Genomic DNA, 8,447 nt, shown 5'->3' with positions numbered 1-8,447 from the left:
AGACCGTGGCCTGGTGGCCAAGAAGGCCAAGGGCATCGTGGCCTGTGTCAATGGCAGTGGGGGCAGCAGGAGCAGGGCCGTCAGCGTCGCTCTGTGCCTGGCACCACTGCGGCCACAGCTGGAATGCTGTGTGCAGCTGTGGGCCCCTGGGAAGCAGAAAGTGTTTGAGGGGCTGGTGCATGTGCTGAGTAGGCCACGGGAGCTGGGCTTGGGTGTGGAGCACAAGGCCAGTGAGGAGGTGCTGAGGGACTGAGGGAGCTTTAGATTGGACAGGGGAGGCACATAAAGGACCTTCAAGCAGAATTCCTTAGATGCCTACATGACAGTGTTCACCACAAGGGCTCTTTCCCTTCACATCATCCTCTCTCTGCATCCATGTGTTTTAGACACAGGCAGCGATGACACTTCCATCTATTTGTTTGTTGGTTTCCTAAGAGGAGATGCATTGTTCATTTTCTAGTTTTCCAGCAATCATGGATGCTTCTGCACTATTTTCCAGCTCTTATCATGCAATGAAAGGGATTTTGAACACTTTCTGGTTTTCCATGTCTGCTGCAGCTGTCTCAAAAGCCTTGCTGTCTCTTTCCTACTTTTCCATTTGAGATCTTTCAAGACCTAAAAGCTGTGTTTTGCATAGACAACGTTGCTTGCTTCTAGCAGATTTCTTAGCAATGTAAAGATCTGTTGACCTGGCCCATTTCAATCTGGTTGAAGTGACTAAGAATGCCATTGCCAACAAAGTTCATGAGTTCTCCTTAGGTGCTGTTGCTGTAGATGCGATAGGAAATGAAATTATACGCCCTAGGTAACAGCTTATCCATGATCCACCTCTTGCCACAGGTGCCAAGGCCAAGAGTCCTCTATCCTCTGGCTCTCCCTCCAATTGCTGAAGAAGCCAAGGAGGAGGAAGATGAGCAAGAAAAACGAAAACGTCCAGCTGTGGTCAAATGGCCGCCTGCTCATACCAAAAGAGTAAGTGCCCATTCTGGGCTGCTGAGGTGCAAGTTTCTGAGCAGCCAGCAGTTGCGGTTGCTGGCTGAGCATGCTGAGTGCTGGAGTCCTGAAGGATGTAGTCATTTCCTGAAGGCAGTGACAGCAAGAAATTGGCCTTTGACCTGTCATGCTGGGGCACTGATGAGCTGGGGTCTGCGGCTGAGCATCTGGCTGCTTGGCTTAAGGACGCTGCTTCTCTGGGCTTCTGCAGTGTGACGGACAAGGGCGCATGTGGTAATGCTGGAGGTCAAAAGGCTCTGTTGGTTTGTTTTCCCCTTTTGGAAAGGTGTCTTTGGCTTGTGGAATTGTTCTGCAGTTTTCTTGAGTCCTTCCTCACGTATAGAGTCTCTTTTGTCCCAGCTGACTTTTGGCTTCAATAAGCTGCAAGGAGATGTTTGTATAGTCCATGAAGCTGTGGCAGGCCTTTCTTGTTGCATGTGGCCAAAGAAAGGAACCGCGCAGTGTCGAAGCCTCCTTGTGAGGCAAACAGCAGAAGGGGCAAGTATCTGTTGATCCGTTTTGCCCAGAAGTCTGCGGCTTTGGCAATTGCATTGGTACCCGCAGTGGGGGTGAAGCTGCAAGTCCTTGACAGCTGTCTTGTGTTGCTCAGAAGAGGAAGGCCATCTTGAAATGGTGGCTGGTGTACTTGAAGTCAAACAAGCAACTTTGTGGATGGGGAGCTGTGTCGGTCCGAAGGAGGCAGGGGTGCTGCAGGTCTGGAGAAGCTGCAGATGAAGCAGACTGTGGCCCGGTGGCCAAGAAGGCCAAGGGCATCATGGCCTGTGTCAGCAGCAGTGGGGGCAGCAGGAGCAGGGCAGTGAGCATCGCCCTGTGCTGGGCAGCGCTGCGGCCACAGCTGGAGTGCTGTGTGCAGCTGTGGGCCCCTTGGAAGCAGAAAGTGATAGAGGGGCTGGAACGTGTGCAGAGAAGGCCACAGGATCTGGCTAAGTTAGTGGAGCACAAGGCCAGTGAGGAGGTGCTGAGTGAGCTTTAGCCTGGACAAGGGCAGGCTCATGGGGGACTATATAGATGCCTTCATGAGACTGCTCACCACAAGGGCTTTTTCCCTTATAAACATCCACTCTCTGCATCCAAGTGTTTTAGACACATGCAGAGATTACACTTTCATCTTGGATTTTGTTGGTTTCCTAGGAGGAGAAGCCCTGTTCATTTTCGAGTTTTCCAGCAAGCATGGAAGCTTCTGCACTATTTTCCGTCTTATATCATGCAATGAAAGGGATTCTGAACCCTTTCTGGTTTTCCATGTCTGCCACAGCAGTTGCAAAAACCTTGCTGGATCTTTCCTACTTTTCCATTACAGAGCTTTCACGAAATAAAAAGCTGCATTTTGCACAAACAACGTTGCTCACTGAAAGCAGACAGGGAGGAGTAATGAATTCTTAGCAATATATAATGATCTGTTGAATTGGCCCGTTTCAGTCTGGGAGTAACTTAGGATGCCATTACCAACAAAGTTGATGAGTTCTTCTTAGCAGATGTGGCTGTAGATGTGAGGGGGAATCAAGTTATAAGCCCTAGGTAATGGCTTATCCCTATGATTCCCTCTTGCCACAGGTGACAAGACCAAGAGCTGCCTTTCCTCTGGCTCTCCCTCCAATTGCTGAAGAAGCCAAGGAGGAGGAAGATGAGCAAGAAAAACTGAAGCGTGCAGCTGTGGTCACATCACCGCCTGCTCGTTCCAAGAGAGTTAGTGCCCATTGTGTGTGGTGCTGTCTTTAGTACAAGGCAGAGGTGCAAGCTTCTGAGCAGCCAGCACTTGCTGTTGCTGGCTGAGGATGCTGAATGCTGGAGTCCTGTATGATAAAATCATTTCCTGTAGGCAGTGACAGGAAGAAATTGGCCTTTGACCTGTCATGCTGGGTGGGGCACTGAAGATCTTGGGGCGGCAGATGAGCATCTGGCTGCTTTGCTCAGGAAAGCTGCTTCTCTGGGCTTCTGCGATGTTACGGCCAAGGGCCAAGTTGTAGTGCTGGAGTTCAAAGGGCTCTTTTGGTTTGTTTTCCCTTTTTGGAAAGGTGTCTTTGGCTTGTGGAAATGTTTTTAAGTTTTCTTGAGTCGTTCCTCACTTGTAGAGTGTCTGTTGGCCCAGCTGTCTTTTGGCTTTTGCTAAGCTGCATGGAGATGATTGTGCTGTCCATGATGCTGTGGGGAGCCATTCTTGTCTCAGGTGGCCAAAGAAAGGAACCGCGCAGTGTCGAAGCCTCCTTGTTAGGCAAACAGCAGAAGGGGCAACTTTCTGTTGATCCGTTTTGCCCAGAAGTCTGCAGCTTTGGCAATTGCATTGGAGCCCGCAGTGGGGGTGAAGCTGCAAGTCCTTGACTGCTGTCTTGTGTTGCTCAGAAGAGGAAGGCCATCTTGAAATGGTGGATGCTGTATTTGAAGTCAAACAAGCAACGTTGTGGATGGGGAGCTGTGTGGGTCAAAAGGAGGCACGGGTGCTGCTGTTGCAGGTCACCTGAGGATGAGGCAGACTGTGGCCCGGTGGCCAAGAAGGCCAAGGTCATCGTGGCCTGTGTCAGCAGCAGTGGGGCAGCAGGAGCAGGGCAGTGAGCGTCGCCCTGTGCTGGGCAGCGCTGCAGCCACAGCTGGAGTGCTGTGTGCAGCTGTGGGCTCCTGGGAAGCAGAAAGTGATTAGGGGCTGAAGTGTATGCAGAGAATTCCACGGGAGCTGGGCTGGGGTGTGGAGCACAAGGCCAGTGAGGAGGTGCTGGAGAAGCTTTACCCTGGACAAGGGGAGGCTCATGAAGGACCTTCAAGAAGACTTCCTTGGATGCCTACATGACAGTGCTTACCACAAGGGCTGTTCCCCTGCCAAAAGTCCCCTCCCTGCATCCAAGTGTTTTAGACACAGGCAAAGCTGACACTTTGATCTTATTGTTGGTTGGTTTCCTAGGAGGAGAAGCCCTCTTCATTTTCTCTTTTTCCAGCCAGCAAAGATGCCTCTGTACTACTTTTCTGGCTCTTATCATGCAATGAAAGGGATTCTGAACCCTTTCTGGTTTCCATTGTGTCAGCAGGAGTTGCAAAGGTCTTGCTGGCTCGTTTCTTCTTTTCTATTTTAGAGCTTTCAAGAAGTAAAATCTGCATTTGCAGAGACAATGTTGCTCATTAAAAGAGCCAGGAAAGAATATCAAATACATAGCCATATTCTATTCTGTTGAATTGGCCCATTTCAATCTGGTTGGAGTGACTTAGAATGACATTGCCGACAAAGCTGATGATTTCCTTTTAGCAGATGTGGTTATAGATCAAGGAGAAGTGGGGTTATAATTGATGGGTAATAGCCTGTCTGTCATGCTTCTCTCTTGCCACAGGTTACAAGACCAAGAACCATCTCTCCCCTGCCTCCCTCTGCTCCTGGAGAAGAAGCCAAAGATGAGGAAGTTGAGCAAGTCAAATGGAAGCGTCCAGCTGTGGTCACACCACAGGCTGTTCATTCCAAGAGAGTAAGTGCCCATTCTGTGATGCTGTCTTTAGAGCAAAGCAGAGGTGCAAGTTTCTGAGCAGCCAGCACTTGCTGTTGCTGACTGAGGATGCTGACTGCTGGAGTCCTGCAGGATGTAGGCATTTCCTGAAGGCAGTGACAGCAAGAAATTGGCCTATGAGCTGTAATGCTGGGGCACTGAAGAGCCCGGGGTTGCAGCTGAGCTTCTGGCTGTTTGGCTCACAGAAGCTCCATCTCTGGGATTCTGCGGTGTTATGGCCAAGGGCGAATGTGGTAGTGCTGGAGGTCAAAAGGCTCTTTTGGTTTGTTTTCCCCTTTTGGAAAGGTGTCTTTGGCTTGTGGATGTGTTCTGCAGTTTTCTTGAGTCGTTCCTCACGTATAGAGTCTCTGTTGGCCCAGCTGCCTTTTGGCTTTTGCTCAGGTTCAAGGAAATGTTTCTGCTGTCCTTGAAGCTGTGGCAGGCCTTTCTTGTTGCGTGTAGCCAAAGAAAGGAACCGCGCAGTGTCGAAGCCTCCTTGTTAGGCAAACAGCAGAAGGGGCAAGTTTCTGTTGATCACTTTTGGGCTGAAGTCTGCAGCTTTGGCAATTGCATTGGTACCTGCAGTGGGGGTGAAGCTGCAAGTCCTTGACAGCTGTCTTGTGTTGCTCAGAAGAGGAAGGCCATCTTGAAATGGTGGATGCTGTATTTGAAGTCAAACAAGCAACGTTGTGGATGGGGAGCTGTGTGGGTCAGAAGGAGGCAGGGTTGCTGCAGGTCTGGAGAAGCTGCAGATGAAGCAGACTGTGGCCCGGTTGCCAAGAAGGCCAAGGGCATCATGGCCTGTGTCAGCAGCAGTGGGGCAGCAGGAGCAGGGCAGTGAGCGTCGCCCTGTGCTGGGCAGCGCTGCGGCCACAGCTGGAGTGCTGTGTGCAGCTGTGGGCCCCTGGGAAGCAGAAAGTGTTTGAGGGGCAGGAGAGTTTGCAGAGAAGGCCACAGGATAAGTTAGTTAGTGGAGCACAAGGCCAGTGAGGAGCTGAGGGAGCTTTAGCCTTAACCACTGAAACCTTGTGAGGGACCTTCAGTATCTCCTCTGTGCATTCAAATATTTTACCTACTTTTGGAATTGGCTTTCTTCTCCTTTTTTTATTGTGATTTTTTTGCTTTGCCTAGAGGAAGTGTCTTGTTAATTTTCTTTTTCTCCCAACTAAACTGCTTTTCCTCTTTATTTCCTGCCCTTTTACAGTACTCGGACTGCTACAATTTTTTATTCCAAAGTGTCACTTCTCGTGAATGCAGTATATTTTTGCATGAGAACACACCGTTTGGTACAGGGATGTTGGTGCAGAAGAAGCTTTTGTGGCTCCAGGCCTTCCAGCATCCCTTTGAACTTAAGAGTGCCTGTGACTTTCTGTAGACAAGGAAATCAATGTGTGTTTTCTTTGGGAATTGAGCAGGAGATCAATGCCCTTGCATTCCAGCTGCTCCTCAGAGATCAGAGGAGCTGGTAGGGGCTGGCCTTTATTTCTTTTTATTGCTTCCAGCCACTTTAGCACTATCAGTATTGTCGAGTCCAAGAGAAGAACTTGCTCAAGCACAGATGCACAAAGAGTGCATTTCCCAGTGCAATGCTCTGGGTCTGATCACTTTCCACAAGGACCTGCACACTCCAGATTCCCCAAGAGTGTGCTTTATTGAGCAACTGGAGAGCAATCTCAGGATTGCTGCTGAGCGGGGCACTGGCTACCAAGTTTTGATGTGTGTAGCAACAGAGAGGTCAGAAAATAGAGATTATAGTATAGAGATCTGTCTGTCTATCTATCTATCTATCTATCTATCTATCTATCTATCTATCTATCTATCTATCTATGTAACATTTACATAATTGAATCTTCCCGGCTCTGGTCCAAGGCAGTTGGAGGTGCAAAGGTCACCTAAAGCATCCCTTTCAGGAGAGAATTAGAGACACATTCCCTCCACCAATTCTGAGCAGGCAGAGATGTTTCCCCCTCCAGATAGGATGTTTTTTTCCCCCCTCAGAGTTGTTTTCCTCCTCTGGCCTCTTCTGCCCTGAAGTCTCCAGTTAACTTTTTAGATTGCTGCCTGTCCTAGAGAGGTGGAACAATTCCACGTTTAGCTGGTGTTCAGTGACTCTGGTCATACATGCCATGCATTACATGACACATGGTTTCCTTCACTGGCCTCCCCAGGGCTGTGTAAGTGCATTCGTTAATGGGGCCTTAGCAGAGTCTCTTTTACTGCTGGTCAGAATTCTCAGTTGACAGCAGAGGGAGAAGAAACACCTTGGTTCTCTTCCATATACTGAGGTGGCCATCGAGGCTCTCTGACCTCCATCAGAGATCTGTGCATGCATCCTCATCTTGTGAATGACCAGGTTTTCTAACAAGAGTGTAGATGTCAGAAAGGCAGGAATGCTGGTGCAGGCCTGAAAAGAGCATGAACTCCAGAAGTGTGTCTCACAAGGGGTGAGCTCACACAGGAAACCACCTGCAGAGCCAGGATGGAGCTGTGCGACAGGGCGGGCTGACAGTCACTACTGAAAGACAAACAGGACATGGCAGAAGAAGAGGGAGGCCCTCACCAGACCCTTGAGTAATGCCACACCTTCCCTGTCAGCTGCCTGAGAGGCTGTTGGAGCTTCTGTCCCAGGTGGCCTCTGATTGTAGGGCCAGGGTCACTTTGGAATCTGTGCTTCCCCACGGGCAGAGAATGACCCAGTAGAGCAGCACAGTGCTTTGGGAACGTGAGAGCCCATCAGTCCTTGAGTCTTGGCCCACAAAGGTTGTATGGAAAGTTGAAACCCATCTTCTCTTGCTTTCTGTGCAGGCCCTTCTAGAGAAAGAGCAGGAGCAAACTGCTTCATCAGAGATGCCACGCCCGTCTCAGGGAGAGCTGTTCCCAGCCCGAGAGCAGGAAGAGCAGCACAGGCAGCAGGTGGAAGAGCCAGAGGAGAATGGCCAGGTAAGCCTGACTGGCCAAGTGACAGCAGGAAGGGCAGGAAGAGGGGCATAAAACGGAGCTCTTGGGACTGAGGAGGCCAGGAGTCCCACAGGCACTGGAAGCACAGAGCCTTGGAATCTGCAGAGAACAGCACTGGGACAGGAGGGTTACATTGGAAACAGATGTGGGTAGGGAAGCAGAAAGAAGTGGCTGAATAAATGTGATTTTGAGGCTGCAAGAGGAGAAAGCTGAGCTTGATGGCAGCTCCCAGTCACTTGCTCTGCACTTGTGTGTACAGAACATCAAGGCAGAGCCACAAGCAGAGCTGCCCGAAGCTCAGAGTGACATCATGGCATTGAAGAGAAAGAACAAGGATGACATGAGAAGAGTTCAAGAGGAGAATCTCAATCAGCAGAGGGGCGATCAACAGAACCAGGTGAGTGAAAGAGTGGCAGCCACTCCACTCATGAAACATCCTCTCCCTTCTTGTTTACTGACTAACAAGGACCATGTGCAGGCAGAGCTGCAGGATTCGGAGGCTAGCAACAAGGTAAGGGAGAAGAGGCTGGAGGAAGAAATTAAAATCATCAGAGATAAAGCTAATCGCCTCTCTCAGTCTCTACAAAAGCAAGTGAGTGAAAGAGGGATAGCCACTGCAGTCACCAAACCGGTGGTTTCTGCCCTTCTTGCCTTTCTAGTACAGAGCAGCAGGGAGTGGGGTGATGCCTCTGAGTGCCATCCTGCTGTCGTGTGTATTACAGTCACTCTGAAGGACATTTCCTGGTGTGTTGAATCCCCACTGCTGCCCTGGATGGTTGGACTTGTCCTTTGGCCTTTTGGCCAGCAGTCATCTAAATTGATTCCTGCTTGCCTGTTCTGCTCTCCTTGTTTCTTGAGGTGTTTTTACAGGGGAACATGGTGACCCAGATGGAGGATTGAAGCAAGCTGTCTGTATCCCCTGTCAATCTGTTCTTTCCCTTTCCTCACAGTCGGTGATTCCTGGCTGACAGGGACAAGCTGTAGTCTCTGACTGCTTTGTTCTGTTTGATT

The sequence above is a fragment of the Haemorhous mexicanus genome, chromosome Z (assembly GCF_027477595.1).
Source record: "Haemorhous mexicanus isolate bHaeMex1 chromosome Z, bHaeMex1.pri, whole genome shotgun sequence".
Taxonomy (NCBI): Eukaryota; Metazoa; Chordata; class Aves; order Passeriformes; family Fringillidae; genus Haemorhous; species Haemorhous mexicanus.
The sequence above is the reverse complement of the archived record's forward strand: the minus strand, read 5'-3'. Positions refer to the sequence as shown.